Here is a 19,130-nt window from a genome sequence, read left to right on the forward strand (position 1 = left end):
TAGAGATAATATCAGACACCAAATATACACACCAAATGTCATGTGAACTGAGCCTAAGCCCTACTCTTAAAGGGGTACTCCGGTGCTCCAGCATTCGGAGCTTTTTGTTCGGAACGCTCGGAGCCGGAGGCCGTGATTCTGAGGTCACTGTCGCGCCCCTTGTGATGTCACACCACGCCCCCTCCATTCATGTCTATGGGAGGGGGCGTGTCAGCAGACACGCCCCCTGCCATAGACATGAATGGAGGAGGTGTGGCGTGACATCACCACCACTGCCACAGGAACCTGGTGTTTATGCCGAATGCTGGGGGATATTGCGGAGATCACCAGAAGCAAGACCCCCCCCATCAAGATGTCTAGCAGCGGAGTACCCCTTTAAGCCAACCCTACACACAGCAGTCATAGCGGTTACTTGTTCCACCATTATTTGATATTTTCTTTCGTTTTCATCCAGTTTTCCAACAAAGAAGAAAGAGCTTTGTGCTCTATTAGATGTTATGTTAAGGAAGTCTTCACCCTAGAAGCGTTGTAGCTGAGAATATTTCCATAACAAGCCTTGACGCGGAGGGGACGGGAGCCAAACTTCAAAGTACCAAAACACAAGAAAACTTAGCGCAGTCACAAAGTCACAGATCATTTTTTTCCGGCAGGTTTTGAAGTTTTCTTTGCATTGTTCCGGACTTCAGTCTCTGATTATGTTATTAATGGTCTATAGCTACACGCAACTGCATTTCAAGGTTTGCATCAGTCAGTCTGGAGGTAGTTTGCCCCCTTCCCCCATATTTAGCTTACCCCTGTAGGTAGTTTGCCCCATGTACTGTATATAGAACCTTCTGTAAGTAGTTTGCCCGGTGGAGGTACCTTTCCCCCTGTATATAGGACCTCCCTGTAGGTAGTTTTTCTCCTGTATATAGGACCACCCCTGTAAATAGCCTGCCCTCTGTGGGTAGTTTGCCCCTTGTTTATAGGACTCTCCTGTATATAGTTTTCCCACTGTATATAGGACCCCCTGTAAGTAGATTTCCCCCTGTAGGTAGTTTGCCTCATGTATATAGAACCCACCTGTAAGTAGTTTTATCCTGTAAGTAGTTGGCCTCCTGTTTATAGGACCCTCCTGTAGGTAGTTTATCCCCTGTATATAGCCCCCCCCCCATAAGTAGATCACCACCTGTAGGTAGGATCTTCTATAGGTAGTTTACCCCTTGGAGGAAGTTTGCAGGTAGGACCACCTCTAGGTAGTTTGCCTCCTTGGGGTAATTTTACTCCTTGTAGGTAGGATTCCCTGTAGGTAGTTATCCCCCTGTAAGTAGCTCACCTCCTGTAGGTAGGACCTCTTGTAGGTAGTTTTCCCCCTGGAGGTAGTTTCTACCCTGTATATAGGACCCCCCCCCTGTAAATAGCTTGCCCCCTGCCGGCAGGAACTCATGTAGGTCGCTGTCCCCCTGTAAGTAGTTTGCCCCCTGGAGGTACCTTTCCCCCCTGTATATAGGATCTCACTGTAGGTAACTTTGCTCCTGTATATAGGACCACCCCTATAAATAGCACCCTTATAGGTAGTTTGCCCTCTGTTTATAGGACCCTCCTGTAAGGAGCTTACCCCTTGTAGGTAGGACTGCCTGTAGGTAGTTTGCCCCATGTATATAGAACCCCCCTGTAAGAAGTTTGACCCCGCAAGTAGTTTTTCCTTTGTATATAGAACCCCCCTGTAAGTAGCTTACCCCCTGTAGGTAGGACCTTCTATAGGTAGTTTACCCCTTGGAGAAAGTTTGCAGGTAGGACTGGAGGATCAGTATGGGACTGGGGTGCAGACTGGAGGATCAGTATGGGACTGGGGTGCAGACTGGAGGATCAGTATGGGACTGGGGTGCGGACTGGAGGATCAGTATGGGACTGGGGTGCGGACTGGAGGATCAGTATGGGACTGGGTTGCGGACTGGAGGATCAGTATGGGACTGGGGTGCGGACTGGAGGATCAGTATGGGACTGGGGTGCGGACTGGAGGATCAGTATGGGACTGGGGTGCGGACTGGAGGATCAGTATGGGACTGGGGTGCAGACTGGAGGATCAGTATGGGACTGGGGTAAGGACTGGAGGATCAGTATGGGACTGGGGTGCGGACTGGAGGATCAGTATTGGACTGGGGTGCGGACTGGAGGATCAGTATGGGACTGGGGTGCGGACTGGAGGATCAGTATGGGACTGGGGTGCAGACTGGAGGATCAGTATGGGACTGGGGTAAGGACTGGAGGATCAGTATGGGACTGGGGTGCAGACTGGAGGATCAGTATGGGACTGGGGTGCGGACTGGAGGATCAGTATGGGACTGGGGTGTGGACTGGAGGATCAGTATGGGACTGGGGTGCGGACTGGAGGATCAGTATGGGACTGGGGTGCGGACTTGAGGATCAGTATGGGACTGGGGTGCAGACTGGAGGATCAGTATGGGACTGGGGTGTGTTTTATATACTACAAGTTATGTTTTATATACTACACATTATGTTTTATATACTACACATTATGTTTTATATTCTACATGTTATGTTTTATATACTACACGTTATGTTTTATATACTACACATGTTATGTTTTATATACTACACGTTATGTTTTATATACTACACGTTATGTTTTATATACTACAAATGTTATGTTTTATATACTACACGTTATGTTTTATATACTACACGTTATGTTTTATATACTACACATGTTATGTTTTATATACTACACGCTATGTTTTATATACTACACGTTATGTTTTATATACTACACATTATGTTTTATATACTACACATGTTATGTTTTATATACTACACGTTATGTTTTTTACACTACATATTATGTTTTATATACTACACGTTATGTTTTATATACTACACGTTATGTTTTATATACTACACATGTTATGTTTTATATACCACACATGTTATATTTTATTTACTACATGTTATGTTTTATATACCACACGTTATGTTTTATATACCACACGTTATGTTTTATATACTACACGTTATGTTTTATATACTACACGTTATGTTTTATATACTACACGTTATGTTTTATATACTACACATGTTATGTTTTATATACTACACGTTATGTTTTATATACCACACGTTATGTTTTATATACCACACATGTTATATTTTATATACTACATGTTATGTTTTATATACCACACGTTATGTTTTATATACCACACGTTATGTTTTATATACTACACGTTATGTTTTATATACTACACGTTATGTTTTATATACTACACGTTATGTTTTATACACTACACATGTTATGTTTTATATACCACACGTTATGTTTTATATACCACACGTTATGTTTTATATACTACACGTTATGTTTTATATACTACACGTTATGTTTTATATACTACACATGTTATATTTTATATACTACACGTTATGTTTTATATACCACACGTTATGTTTTATATACCACACGTTATGTTTTATATACTACACGTTATGTTTTATATACTACACGTTATGTTTTATATACTACACGTTATGTTTTATATACTACACATGTTATGTTTTATATACTACACGTTATGTTTTATATACTACACGTTATGTTTTATATACTACACGTTATGTTTTATATACCACACGTTATGTTTTATATACCACACGTTATGTTTTATATACCACACGTTATGTTTTATATACCACACGTTATGTTTTATATACTACACGTTATGTTTTATATACTACACATTATGTTATGTTATGTTTTATATACTACACGTTATGTTTTATATACTACATGTTATGTTTTATATACTACACGTTATGTTTTATATACTACACGTTATGTTTTATATACTACATGTTATGTTTTATATACTACACGTTGTCACGATTCGGCTGGCAGGAGGTGGATCCTCTGTGCCAGAGAGGGATTGGCGTGGACCGTGCTAGTGGACCGGTTCTAAGCTGCTACTGGTTTTCACCAGAGCCCGCCGCAAAGCGGGATGGTCTTGCAGCGGCGGTAGCAACCAGGTCGTATCCACTAGCAACGGCTCAACCTCTCTGACTGCTGAAGATAGGCGCGGTACAAGGGAGTAGACAGGAGCAAGGTCGGACGTAGCAGAAGGTCGGGGCAGGCAGCAAGGATCGTAGTCAATATGGCAATAGCAGGAGGTCAAGTACACAGTATGGACAAACACAGTAAACGCTTTCTCTAGGCACTAAGGCAACAAGATCCGGCAAGGGAGTGCAGGGGCAGTGAGCAGATATAGTCTGGGAGCAGGTGGAAGCCAATTAAGCTAATTGGGCCAGGCACCAATCATTGGTGCACTGGCCCTTTAAGTCTCAGAGAGCTGGCGCGCGCGCGCCCTAGAGAGCAGAGCCGCGCGCGCCAGCACATGACAGCAGGGGACCGGGACGGGTAAGTGACCTGGGATGCGATTCGCGAGCGGGCGCGTCCCGCTGTGCGAATCGCATCCCCAACGGCCATGACAGTGCAGCGCTCCCGGTCAGCGGGACTGACCGGGGCGCTGCGGGGAGAGAGACGCCGTGAGCGCTCCGGGGAGGAGCGGGGACCCGGAGCGCTAGGCGTCACAGTACCCCCCCCTTAGGTCTCCCCTTTTCTTTGTCCGGTAACTGCCTCCCCTGGGATGAGGACACCGGGAAAGAATGGAGGGTTTCCTCAACGGCAGGCAGTACAGCAGGAGTGGGAATGGGGAGGGAGGGCAGAGGGCGAAGCCTGGCACGGGGCAGTGTGTCACCAGGACGGGGGCCATGAGGAGGCACTGAGGCTTGCCTGACGGGACTGGGAGGGGGGAGAGGCACTTCCTATGGCAGGCAGAGTCCCAGTTCTTGATCTCCCCGGTGGTCCAATCAAGGGTGGGAGAATGAAGCCGGAGCCATGGCAGACCGAGGAGGACCTCAGAGGTACAGTTGGGAAGGACGAAGAACTCAATGACTTCATGATGGGGTCCAATACACATCAGGAGGGGTTCTGTGCGGTAACGCACGGTGCAATCCAACCTGACTCCGTTGACCGCGGAAATGTAGAGCGGCTTGACGAGACGGGTCACCGGGATGCGGAATTTATTCACCAAAGAATCCAGAATAAAATTCCCAGAGGCACCAGAGTCCAAGCAGGCCACGGCTGAGAGGGAGGAGTTGGCTGAAGGAGAAATCCGCACGGGCACCGTGAGACGCGGAGAAGCAGACTTTGAATCAAGAGACGCCACACCCACGAGAGCTGGGTGCGTGCGTGCGTTTCCCAGACGTGGAGGACGAATAGGGCAATCCACCAAGAAATGTTCGGTACTGGCACAGTACAGACAAAGATTTTCTTCCCTACGGCGATTCCTCTCTTCCTGGGTCAGGCGAGACCGATCCACTTGCATGGCCTCCTCGGCGGGAGGCCCAGGCGTAGATTGCAACGGAGACTGTGGGAGAGGTGCCCAGATATCTAAGTCTTTTTCCTGGCGGAGCTCTTGATGTCTCTCAGAAAAACGCATGTCAATGCGGGTGGCCAAATGGATAAGTTCTTGCAGGTTGGCAGGAATCTCTCGAGCGGCCAGCACATCCTTGATGCGACTGGATAGGCCTTTTTTAAAGGTCGCGCAGAGAGCCTCGTTATTCCATGATAATTCGGAAGCAAGAGTACGAAATTGGATGGCGTACTCGCCCACTGAAGAATTACCCTGGGCCAGGTTCAGCAGGGCAGTCTCGGCAGAAGAAGCTCGGGCAGGCTCCTCGAAGACACTACGGACCTCAGCGAAGAAGGACTGGACTGTGGCTGTGGCAGGATCATTGCGGTCCCAGAGCGGTGTGGCCCAAGACAAGGCCTTTCCTGAAAGAAGGCTCACTACGAACGCCACTTTAGACCGTTCTGTAGGAAACAAGTCCGACAACATCTCCATATGCAGGGAACATTGAGACAAAAATCCACGGCAGAGTCTAGAGTCCCCATCAAATTTGTCCGGCAGGGACAAGCGGAGGCTAGGAGCGGCCACTCGCTGCGGAGGAGGTGCAGGAGCTGGTGGAGGAGATGGTAGCTGCTGTTGCAGATGCTGTAGCTGCGACTGAAGTTGCTGCACCATGGTGGACACTTCCGACAGCTGGTGACTTAGATGGGCGATCTGTCGGGATTGCTGGGCGACCACCGTGGTGAGGTCAGAGACAGATGGCAGGGGAACCTCAGCGGGATCCATGGCCGGATCTACTGTCACGATTCGGCTGGCAGGAGGTGGATCCTCTGTGCCAGAGAGGGATTGGCGTGGACCGTGCTAGTGGACCGGTTCTAAGCTGCTACTGGTTTTCACCAGAGCCCGCCGCAAAGCGGGATGGTCTTGCAGCGGCGGTAGCAACCAGGTCGTATCCACTAGCAACGGCTCAACCTCTCTGACTGCTGAAGATAGGCGCGGTACAAGGGAGTAGACAGGAGCAAGGTCGGACGTAGCAGAAGGTCGGGGCAGGCAGCAAGGATCGTAGTCAATATGGCAATAGCAGGAGGTCAAGTACACAGTATGGACAAACACAGTAATAGCTTTCTCTAGGCACTAAGGCAACAAGATCCGGCAAGGGAGTGCAGGGGCAGTGAGCAGATATAGTCTGGGAGCAGGTGGAAGCCAATTAAGCTAATTGGGCCAGGCACCAATCATTGGTGCACTGGCCCTTTAAGTCTCAGAGAGCTGGCGCGCGCGCCCTAGAGAGCGGAGCCGCGCGCGCCAGCACATGACAGCAGGGGACCGGGACGGGTAAGTGACCTGGGATGCGATTCGCGAGCGGGCGCGTCCCGCTGTGCGAATCGCATCCCCGACGGCCATGACAGTGCAGCGCTCCCGGTCAGCGGGACTGACCGGGGCGCTGCGGGGAGAGAGACGCCGTGAGCGCTCCGGGGAGGAGCGGGGACCCGGAGCGCTAGGCGTAACACACGTTATGTTTTATATACTACACGTTATGTTTTATATACTACATGTTATGTTTTATTTACTACACATGTTATGTTTTATATACTACATGTTATGTTTTATATACTACATGTTATGTTTTATTTACTACACATGTTATGTTTTATATACTACACGTTATGTTTTATATACTACATGTTATGTTTGTGTTATATACTACACGTTATTTTTATATACTACATATTATGTTTTATATACTACACATGTTATGTTTTATATACTACACGTTATGTTTTATATACTACACGTTATGTTTTATACACTATATGCTATGTTTGCTTTATATACTACACGTTATGTTTTATATACTATATGATATGTTTGCTTTATATACTACACGTTATGTTTTATATACAACACGTTATGTTTTATATACTACACATGTTTTGTTTTATATACTACACGTTATGTTTTATATACTACACGTTATGTTTTATATACCACACATGTTATATTTTATATACTACATGTTATGTTTTATATACCCCATGTTATGTTTTATATACCACACGTTATGTTTTATATACTACACGTTATGTTTTATATACTACACGTTATGTTTTATATACCACACGTTATGTTTTATATACTACACGTTATGTTTTATATACTACATGTTATGTTTTATATACTACACGTTATGTTTTATATACTACACATTATGTTTTATATACTACACGTTATGTTTTATATACCACACGTTATGTTTTATATACTACATGTTATGTTTTATATACTACACGTTATGTTTTATATACTACACATTATGTTTTATATACTACACGTTATGTTTTATATACTACACATTATGTTTTATATACTACACGTTATGTTTTATATACCACACGTTATGTTTTATATACTACATGTTATGTTTTATATACTACACGTTATGTTTTATATACTACACATTATGTTTTATATACTACATGTTATGTTTTATATACCACACGTTATGTTTTATATACTACATGTTATGTTTTATATACTACACATTATGTTTTATATACTACACGTTATGTTTTATATACTACATGTTATGTTTTATATACTACACGTTATGTTTTATATACTACACGTTATGTTTTATATACTACATGTTATGTTTTATATACTACATCTTATGTTTGTGTTATATAATACACGTTATTTTTTATATACTACACATATTATGTTTTATATACTACACATGTTATGTTTTATATACTACACATGTTATGTTTTATATACTACACGTTATGTTTTATATACTACGCGTTATGTTTTATATACTACATGTTATGTTTTATATACCACATGTTATGTTTTAGTTACTACATGTTATGTTTGTTTTATATACTACACGTTATGTTTTATATACTACACGCTATGTTTTATATACTACACGTTGTTTTATATACTACACGTTATGTTTTATATACTACACGTTATGTTTTATATACTACATATTATGTTTTATATACTACACGTTATGTTTTATATACTTCACGTTATGTTTTATATACTACACGTTATGTTTTATATACTACATTTTATGCTTTATATACTACAAGTTATGTTTTATATACTACACGTTATCTTTTATATACTACATGTTATGTTTTATATACTACACATGTTATGTTTTATATACTACACGTTATGTTTTATATACAACACGTTATGTTTTATATACTTCATGTTTTATTTTATGCACCACACATGTTTTATTTTATATACCACACATTTTATTTTATATACCACACGTTTTATTTTATTTTATATACCACACGTTTTATTTTATTTTATATACCACACGTTATGTTTTATATACCACACATGTTATGTTTTATATACTACATGTTATGTTTTATATACTACACGTTATGTTTTATATACTACACATTATGTTTTACATACTACATGTTATGTTTTATATACTACATGTTATATTTTATGCACCACACATGTTTTATTATATTTTATATACCACACATTTTATTCTATTTTATATACCACACGTTTTATCATATTTTATATACCACATGTTTTATTTTATTTTATATACCACACGTTTTATCATATTTTATATACCACATGTTTTATTTTATTTTATATACCACACGTTTTATCATATTTTATATACCACATGTTTTATTTTATTTTATATACCACACGTTTTATCATATTTTATATACCACATGTTTTATTCTATTTTATATACCACACGTTATGTTTTATATGCTACACGTTTTCTTTTATATACCACACATGTTTTGTTTTTTATACTTCACGGTTCTGACAACATTTCCACAAATCTAAACACTAAAAGCAACATTTAAAGCTTTTAAGGATGATTTTTTTATACCTGTAGGTGGAGCCAGAGTATTCCGGACCGTCACTCACCAGCACTAAAATTGTTCCCAGTGAATGGTCAATGCAATGTAATCAATGACAGAATACGGCAAGAACATGGAGGGAACGGTAGGAAAACGAGCCGCCTTACATGTAGATACAAAGCAAAACCGCCATTATAACAGCGAGAGCTATTATGTGTCTCTACCAACCGGGTGCAAAATGGGAACAGTCATTATAAAGTCTTTGTCACGAGAACGAGTCTCGGTTTTCTTCTGCGTGAATGAGGCTTTCGATAATATTTATTAGGTTTGGAGCTGAATCATTGAGCGGTCAGGGCGTCCGGCTATAATAGATGTGTAATTCTCTTTACTATGGGGTTTAGTTTAAAGAATTTTGTTCTTTAAGTAATGTAATATTTCCCCAGATTTGTGCATAGGAACGGGCACAGAAACTGTTCCTTCAAACCAACACAAAAAATTGGAGATAATTCTCATCTAGGCTTTTTAACCCCTTAAGGACTCAGCCCATTTTGACCTTGAGGACCAGACTAATTTTATTTTTGCATTTTTCCTCCTCGTCTTCTAAAAATCTCTAAAACTCTTTTATATTTTCATCCACAGACTAGTATGAGGGCTTGTTTTTTGCGCGACCAGTTGTCCGTTGTAACGCCATCACTCACTTTACCATAAAATGTATGGCGCAACCAAAAAAATACTATTTGTGTGGGGAAATTATAAAGAAAACCACAATTTAGCAAATTTTGGAAGGTTTCGTTTTCACGTCGTACAATTAATAGTAAAAATGACGTGTGTTATTCTCTGGGTCAATACGATTAAAATGATACCCGTGATTATATACTTTTCTATTATTGTTGCGCTTAAAAAAAATCGCAAACTTTTTAACCAAATTAGTATGTTAAAATCCTTCTATTTTCACGACCTATAATTTTTTCATTTTTCCATATAAGCGGCGGTATGGGGGCTCATTTTTTGCGCAATGATCTTTACTTTTTATTGATACCACATTTGTGTATATAAAACTTTTATACATTTTTTTATTAAATATTTTTTATAAAATGTGACAAAAAAGCTCATGCGTTCACCCCATTCACCATATGGGATCAATAACATTATATTTTAATAATTTGGACATTTACGCACGTGGCGATATCAAATATGTGTATGAATTTTTTTATTTTATACTTTATGGGGGTAAAATGGGAAAAAAGGAAATATTTCATTTTTATTGGGGGCGGGGATTTTTCACATTTAAAAATTTTTTTTTTCCTTTTATTACTTTCATTTTTACATTTACATTTTACTTTCATTTTTACATTTTACTATTCAAAGCAATCCTTTGATTGCTAATACTGTTGAGTGCTATGCATAGGGCATAGCACTGATCAGTATTATCGGTGATCTTCTGCTCTGGTCTGCTCGATCTCAGACCAGAGCAGAAGACCCGTGAAAGGCAGCGGAGGCAGGTGAGGGGACCTCCGTGCACCGTTCTGGATGATCGGATTGCCGCGGCAGCACTGTGGGCGATCCGATCATCCATATTTCTGACCGCACTCCCACAGATGCCGTGATCTGTATTGATCACGGCATCTGAGGGGTTAATGGCAGACATCCACGCAATCGCGGATGTCGGCCATTACCGGTGGGTCCCTGGCTGCTATCGCTCCGATGCTCGCGGTCATGTCCAGGATGTAAATATACATCCTGGTGCGCTAAGTCCCGCAGCACCAGGATGTAAATTTATGTCCTTGGTCGTTAAGGGGTTGTAGGGGTACTCCGACGTCAGGTTAAAAAAAGTACTACAATTCCCAAAATGCAATAGTTTTCCTCAGCTCTTCATCAAAGTCCTCCCAACTTGACTGCTTCCATCCCACAGCATCTCTGCCAGTTACCCACTCTGTTGAGGAAAATTTCATATCACAGCAGACTATCACACAATCAGGTTGCAGCATCTGCTGTATCCATTCCGTGTCTGCTCCTCTGCCTGTGGCATTGTTCAGCAAAAGAGAGCATGCTGTAAACACACCTTATTCTTCCCTAATGTCACTATATATATATATATATATATATATATATATATATATATATATATGTATGTATATGACAGGGAGATGGGGGTGTAGGCTGTAGAGCAGTGGTCTCAAAGTGTGGCCCTCCAGATGTTGCAAAACTTAAACTCCCAGCATGCCCGGACAGCTGTTGGCCAGGTAAGGGGAAAACATTTAAATAAACAAACAGGGGATCAGAGGGGTAGGTAGGAGGGAGGGAAAGATGTGGTACATGGAGGGTCAGAAGGGGAGGTGGGGGGGAAAGATGGTACACGGGGGATCAGAGGGGGCAATGATGTGTGGCACAGAGGGAATCAGTAAGGGGGAGGGAATAATGTGATACAGGGGCTGATAAAGGGGGGGGTTAAGTTCAGAGCTTCCAAGATTTTATTTAAAAACATGTTTTTTTACTGCAATTTCCTTGTAAAAATGAGGGTGCGTGTTATACACTGATAAATATGGTAATATGTGTGTGAACTAATAGATGTACCATTGAGTTGAAGGGGTGCCAGAAATTTATAAATTTTTGTAAATTACTTCTATATAAAAATCTTAACCCTTCCACTACTTATCAGCTTCTGTATGCTTCACAGGAAGTTGTGTAGTTCTTTCCTGTCTGACCACAGTGCTCTCTGCTGCCACCTCTGTCCGTGTCAGGAACTGTCCAGAACAGGAGAGGTTTTCTATGGGGATTTGCTTGTTCTCTGGACAGTTCCTGACATGGACAGAGGTGTTAGCAGAGAGCACTGTGGTCAGACTGGAAAGAACTACACAACTTCCTGTGGAGTATACAGCAGTTGATAAGTACTGGAAGGATTAAGTTTTTCTTATATAGAAGTCATTTACAAATCTGCATAAGTTTCTGGCACCAGTTAATTTGAAAAAAAATATTTTTTTCTTTCGGAGTACCCCTTTAAATAGAACTCAATCATAAAAAGTCAACTTTTTAGGCTGTTTTTGGATGTAAATTGACATTTTTTTTAGACCATTTTTTTTTTATATCCAAAAATGACCCAAAAACATAGTTAAAACATAGCCTCAGTGTTTCACTGTAAAAATAAACAAAAAAAATCAGTCTTAAAACACATTAACAAACTCCGTTCTAAGTCAGAAATCATATGACTCCAATTACGTTCTCTAAGTATTACAAACATGGCCATTCCGAACGCCAATAAGCTACTAAAATGGGATAAAAGAATGAGGCGGCAGAATTTGCTCGATCATTTTAAAACACAGTTTGTAATTTAAATAAGGAAGAAAATAACCCTCAGCGTGTCAATAATTCTGCATATGGGAAATGCAAATGGCACCATATTTAAGCGTTATATTTTCTCCTTGTCATTTGTATGGAACATTTTCGAGAAGGAAGCGCATTCTGTAAGGCGTGAAACGTGTCGAATAAAGTATGTCCCAATCAGTTGCCAGTTTTCTTTCCCAGCACATTATATTTCCTCTGTTAAATCATCCTGCTAAGGTGAAATGTGCGCGACTAGAAGATTAAAGGGATTGTTTTCTGCTGGGGATTGCTATTTGTTGTCGCGCAGGAGCCCTTCCCGTAAAGTGTGTGAAGCCCCTTTCGCGCACCTCCTCTTACACATACAACACACCTCACACACATGTAAAATACATGCACATACGTGAAACCCACTGCCATGTTCTCAATTGAGCAACGTAGACGTTTGACCTAGCTTAAAGGGGTACTCTACTACCACAGCGTTCGGAGCATTTAGTTCCAAACGCTGGGTGTGGGCTGTGGGGGTCGTGACGTCATGGCCATGCCTCTCGTGACACCGTGCCCCCTCAATGCAAGTCTATGGGAGGGGGCGTGGCGGCTGCCACGCCCCCTCCCATAGACTTGCATTGAGGGGGCATGACATCATGAGAGGCGTGACGCCCTCCGCAGCCTGCATCCAGCGCTTCGGAACTAAATGTTCCAAACGCTGGGGAAAAGGAGTACCCCTTTAAAGCAATGCAAGCAGGTGACTTATGAGGACAGGTAAAGGCCTTAATTTCCAAGTTTGGGAACCTATTGTTGCGATTGACCCACTGTCTTATGTTTTTCATTGTATTCCACCCACAGGCTCTACTACGTCTTCTGATTGTGTAATGGGTATGCCTGCCTCTAGTTCTGGCAGCAAACCTCAGCCTGTGCTCCGCACTGGATTTGCATCTATTGTGCTACTGTGTATCCTGCATTTATTACTTTGACTTGTGACCTGACGGCCTTTTTGCCTTCTGATTCTGTACCATACTGCTATCTTGGTTTTGACTTGGCTTGCCTGACTTCTTTAATCTGTGTGATATTTCTTTTCCTGTGTTCTGTATCTATTGTGTTACTGTGTAGCCTGAAATTATTTCTTTGTCTTGTGACCTGACTGCCCTTTTGTCTTCTGATTCTGTACCATACTGCTATCTTGGTTTTGGCTTGGCTTGCCTGACTTCTTTAATCTGTGTGATATTTCTTTTCCTGTGTTCTGTATCTATTGTGTTACTGTGTAGCCTGAAATTATTTCTTTGTCTTGTGACCTGACTGCCCTTTTGTCTTCTGATTCTGTACCATACTGCTATCTTGGTTTTGGCTTGGCTTGCCTGACTTCTTTAATCTGTGTGATATTTCTTTTCCTGTGTTCTGTATCTATTGTGTTAGTGTGTAGCCTGAAATGATTACTTTGTCTTGTGACTTAACTGCCCTTTTGCCTTCTTATTCTGTACCATACCACTATCTTGGTTTTGACTTGGCTTGCCTGACTTCTCCTTATCTGTTTGTTAGTTCCTTTCCAATGTTTTGTTATTTTTCCCTGGTCTGTGCCTGTTTAACCAATTGTGTCCAGACTTTCTCCCTGAATTCTGTACTGTGATTGTTTTTTTTTCACATTGTTACACCCTGCACTTTACTCAGAGAAGAGACCGTCACCAAGTTGGGGGTCCGTCTGTTAGGGCAGGTCGTCAAGTAGGCAGGGTCAGGGGTCATGGGTAGACTAGGCCTGGACTTATCCCTGGCTAACTGGACACCTATTACTACTTTTGACTATTAAACGTCTCCAGTGTCATTGGGTGCAACCAACCATCCCCTCCATTGCGGAACTTATTAAAGATATGCATGAAACCACAACATAATAAGTTACCAGGGCTGACCCTTTTGGCTCCTGTGCAGCCAGCACCCTTAGTATGTATACCCCTGAGTTATTGGAACACTAGCCATTACAAAGGACAATTTGTACTTAGCAGCTAGTTATTTCAGATGACTGTCATAGTCAGAAGTTGTGCTCAAGCTTTATAAAAGAGCGACATACAGAGTAAAAGTCACAGTAAAGTCAAGGTTACTTTCCTTCCATTATTCTCTTTGGGGAAAAAAGAGGTAAACAACTGTTAGAGATTTTGCAATACTGTATTGAAAACTTGTCTGAAAGAATATAGCTTAGAACTGTGTGTAACATTTAATGGGGCTTAGGGACCTCCACCCTGATACTTTTGTTGTAGTAAAAATGAATATGACAGGTTGGACACATTCCTGCAGGACACAAAGAATTAGTTATATCTTGCAGTATCTTTTTAGTGACTTTTCATATATTTCCTTACATTTCTGTGGATATGTGCATGGTAGAACTATGTGCGCAAAGTCTGTACAATGTCTCCAGCGGCTTTGGGATTTGGAGAGTAAAGGGGCTGTTAACCACAAACCACTGAAAGCGAATCTCAGTGATCTCCGCCCTCTGCGAAAGTAAACTTAGAGAAATGAGCAAAGAGGCCTTTGATTTCATAGGGTCGGTGTCACATCTGGGGTAGAGAAAGAGTGCAATTCACTGCTTGCACCAAACACCTTTCCCTAATTCCTTGGAGGATCCACCCTTATCGGCAGCCCCCAACTGGGGGACGTCCTTAAACTAAACTTAAAATAGTCACACAAACCAGGTCAGTAACCCACAGGCTGATAAAATACAAAATCAAAAAGCTAAGACAGGGTGAGGACAAGCTATGGGTCAAGCCTACAGAGTAGCGTGGTACAAAATCAGAAGGTAAATGCAATGTCAGAAACAGGCAATGGGTCAAACCTAGACAAAATCAACTGGAAACATCAGAAAACAGGCAGAAGGTCAGGTAACAGGAGGTCAGAAGATAGTCAGGCACAGGGAATACAGGAGTGCTGGTGATGGGAAAAACTTCTATCACGGATAGTATTAGTGAGTGGGATTGTAACGTCAGGGGTGTGAGCATCGGCACCAGATTCAGTTGGTCTGGTGCTTACCCCTTATCCAGAGGAGGCACCTGACTGATGCAGGATCCAGGACAGGTGAAGATGTTCCAGCCAGACCCAAGGAAAGTATTCTGAGGACAGGCATGGTGCTATTTCTGTAAGACATTAGCTCTGTATTTCTATTCATTAGCATGTTAACCTAGCTCACCTGACAGCTCAGGATTAGAAAAAACATAGCATTTTTTTTTTTTACAGAAACAGCGCCACCCTTTTCCTCAGTTTGTGTATAGCATTGCAGCTTTTTTAATCCTGGATAAGCCCTTAAAAGGGAACTTTTTATGACTTTTTATGGTTTTGTACTACTTTCAAAACGAAACTTTATCATGGAGCTATTACCCTCTAAAAGCAATGCTCCATAATACAACATAAAATCAATTATTTATGATGGATCCTATATAAATATACCAAGAAACACCCGGTATGTCTCCATATGAAATAAAAGCTTGTAAGGAATATTAATATAAATTTTAGTTAGATAACAACCATAAGCTCGGTTTACACTTCAGTGAGACACCTTTGATACCTTCTTGTATGTACATTTAGATTCATTTCTACCAGGGATATAAAATCATTCACATATGCAGTAGAAAATGTCATTTTGATGGTTCTTCCATCTAGCGATTATTGTAAGCCATAAAGGAAACTCAACTGAGCGATGTTCTGCACTGAAACATGCTACATAAGTGAGACTCATTGTCACTTAGGATAAACCTGCAGATCTCCACCGCTGCTTCCAGATTGGCAGCTTAAAGGGGTTATCCAGGAAAAAACTTTTTTTATATATCAACTGGCTCCAGAAAGTTAAACAGATTTGTAAATTACTTCTATTAAAAAATGTTAATCCTTTCAGTACTTATGAGCTTCTGAAGTCAAGGTTGTTCTTTTCTGTCTAAGTGCTCTCTAATGATACGTGTCTCGGGAACCGCCAAGTTTAGATGCAAATCCCCATAGCAAACCTCTTCTAAACTGGGCGGTTCCCGAGACACGTGTCATCAGAGAGCACTTAGACAGAAAAGAACAACCTTAACTTCAGAAGCTCATAAGTACTGAAAGGATTAAGATTTTTTAATAGAAGTAATTTACAAATCTGTTTAACTTTCTGGAGCCAGTTGATATATTAAAAAAAGTGTTTTCCTGGTTAACCCCTTTAAAGGGGTTATCCAGGAATCGAAAAACAGAGATAATTTATTTCAAAGACCGCTCCCTGTCTGTCTCCAGGTTGGGTGTTGTTCTGCAGTTCCATTAATGGTCTTTGAAAAAAGACCACTGGGACTGCGATTTCCAGAACAGGGCCTGACTCTTCCTGCTGACGCTCCGGCTCACAGTACTAGTCACTCCATACTAGTCACTCCGCTGGTGAATGGCTGAGCAGGCCGAGCTGTCTTTGCCAAGACAAGCACGTTTTAGAAGGTGGGGACTAGAGTACTCAACGGGAAGAGATGAGGCCTGTTCTGGAGTTCTCCAGGAGTCCCAGTGGTTGAACCGCCCCCAACTGTGGACAGGGGATACATTTTTAATAACCCCTTTAATGAGTGTGATTACACATCCTCCTACTGTGTTTGATGCAGTTGTTTATAGGTTTCTTAGTATCCATTGCTTTTACTGTTTAATGGGGTACTCAGCCCCTAGATGTGTGATCGCGAGGGTCCTGCCACTGGGAACCCCTGTTATCTCCCTGCTGGACCCGGCGTTCGTTTAGAGCGTCGGGTGCAGTCCTGGAGACTCTTGATGTCAAGGCCGCGCCCCACTTGTGACGTCACATCCATGTCCCCTCAATGCAAGTCTATGGGAGGGGGCGTGTCGGAAGTCACGCCCCCTCCAATAGACTTGCATTGAGGGGACGTGGTTGTGACTTCAAGAGCGGGCCTGACCTTGACGTCACGAGCCTCCGCCCCCCCCCCCCCCCATTGCAAGTCATCTGACACCGAGCGAAGTCCACTCTGTGCACTGGATGTCTGGGGTAGGGGATAAGATGCCAAGGGGTGGAGTGCCCCTGTGCACCGGATGTCCTTTGGATAGGGGATAAGATGCCAAGGGGTGGAGTACCCCTTTAAAGAGCCAAATATGAAAATGGGAACGGTCTTGAATCCATGTCAAGTGACTTGGTGCATTTTGAGCACAGCTGCTACTTCATCAGACCTTTTTGGACAGGAAGTAGATGTATGATATCTACTTCCTGTCAAACATATCCACTCTAATGGGACTAATTTGGCAACAGAAACGGTCCCATTCTCCTACTACACGTTCTCTGGTTCTAGACGTCGGTCATCCACCTTCTCCCCCCACCCCACTGCATGGGATCTGGAATTGGTAAACAAATGTTTATGTGTTTTGTCTTTTCCCCTATTGTGTAAACTATAAAGTTAGCAGGTTTTGTTGCGTTCTCTAAAGCAAACTGAAAGTTAAAAGACAAAAAAATGCTGGGAAGTAAAGTTCAATGGTGAATCAGTGAGGGAGGAAGTAACCGGCTTCTCTTCTTCTCTTCCCTTTTGGGTTTAATGGAAATCAATATAGCTTGTAGCTTGAGATATTACAGCTCCGCAAGAAAGGTGAGATGAGATAGCGAAAACATAGCAAAAACACAGCAAAAACATAGCGCTTTTATTACATATTCTGAGACAACGTACCCTGAACAGTTTGTTTGCTTTTTTTTTTTTTTAGATCTCTGGATTCGTGCCAATAAGGACGCCTTTCAGATATCCGGAATTATAGTGCGTCTGTAGAACGGACCGACATTCACAAGTATCACAAAAGAAAAAAACTCCAACGCTCATTGTAAATGCAGGTGGGAAAATGACAACTATAGAAAATCGGGGCAAAGGTTCAAGAAAATCAATGGCCGCCCTTTCACTTAGCGATAACAGCAAGCAGATTATTTGCCACTTTAGTCAATTGCTTCAAGCTGAATTACGGATTATTTACTCTAAAAAAGCGATGGTGATATTGACAATAGACTAGAATTAGGGCTAAATGGGGTTTTCCATTTAAAAAAATTAAAATTTTTGTTGTTTTTCTCTCTTTGCACTAAAAATAAAAAAGTCTGCATACTCACCTCCTCCGCTCCCTCCCCACCACTGCTGCTGGCAAGTCTTCTGGTCACCAATACTATCTTCTTCTTAAGAAGTTTTGTGCAGGCAGGAACTTCCTGGGTGGGCGCACAACATCATCGGGAAAAGAAGAGGCTGCAGTCCTGGAAAGCTTGACAGCAGCAGGGGAGGTGAGTATGCAGGTTTCTTTCAGGCATAGCATTATTTATGTTATCGGTGATCAGTTGATAGAGCCTGGCCCAGCAGGCTCTATCAGCAGATCTGAGCTAGGACCAGCAGGAAGCTGTTCTAGTGAGTGAACAAACTGATTGGACCCCCACATATATGTTGTTGGGGTGCCAATTGGATAGGGGGACAGCAGTTGTGGCACTTAAGTGCTGTTGATCACGGCACTTAAGGGCTTAATGATAGAGAACGGCGGCTGATAGCAGCCGCCACTAACAGCCTATGAAGTTTTATAGTAGAACTGTAGCTCAGGG

At 42.0% G+C, this 19,130-nt stretch overlaps 1 long non-coding RNA gene across 1 annotated transcript; it reads left to right on the forward strand.

Moving 5' to 3' along the window:
- Positions 1 to 461: 461 nt before the first annotated feature.
- On the forward strand, positions 462 to 18,640 carry LOC130297288 (uncharacterized). Its single transcript, XR_008849471.1, has 3 exons — positions 462 to 737; positions 9,301 to 9,410; positions 18,266 to 18,640. It is a non-coding gene; the product is annotated as an uncharacterized LOC130297288 (long non-coding RNA).
- The last annotated feature ends 490 nt before the right edge of the window (positions 18,641 to 19,130 follow it).

Source organism: Hyla sarda, chromosome 13 (genome assembly GCF_029499605.1).
Source record: "Hyla sarda isolate aHylSar1 chromosome 13, aHylSar1.hap1, whole genome shotgun sequence".
Lineage (NCBI taxonomy): Eukaryota > Metazoa > Chordata > Amphibia > Anura > Hylidae > Hyla > Hyla sarda.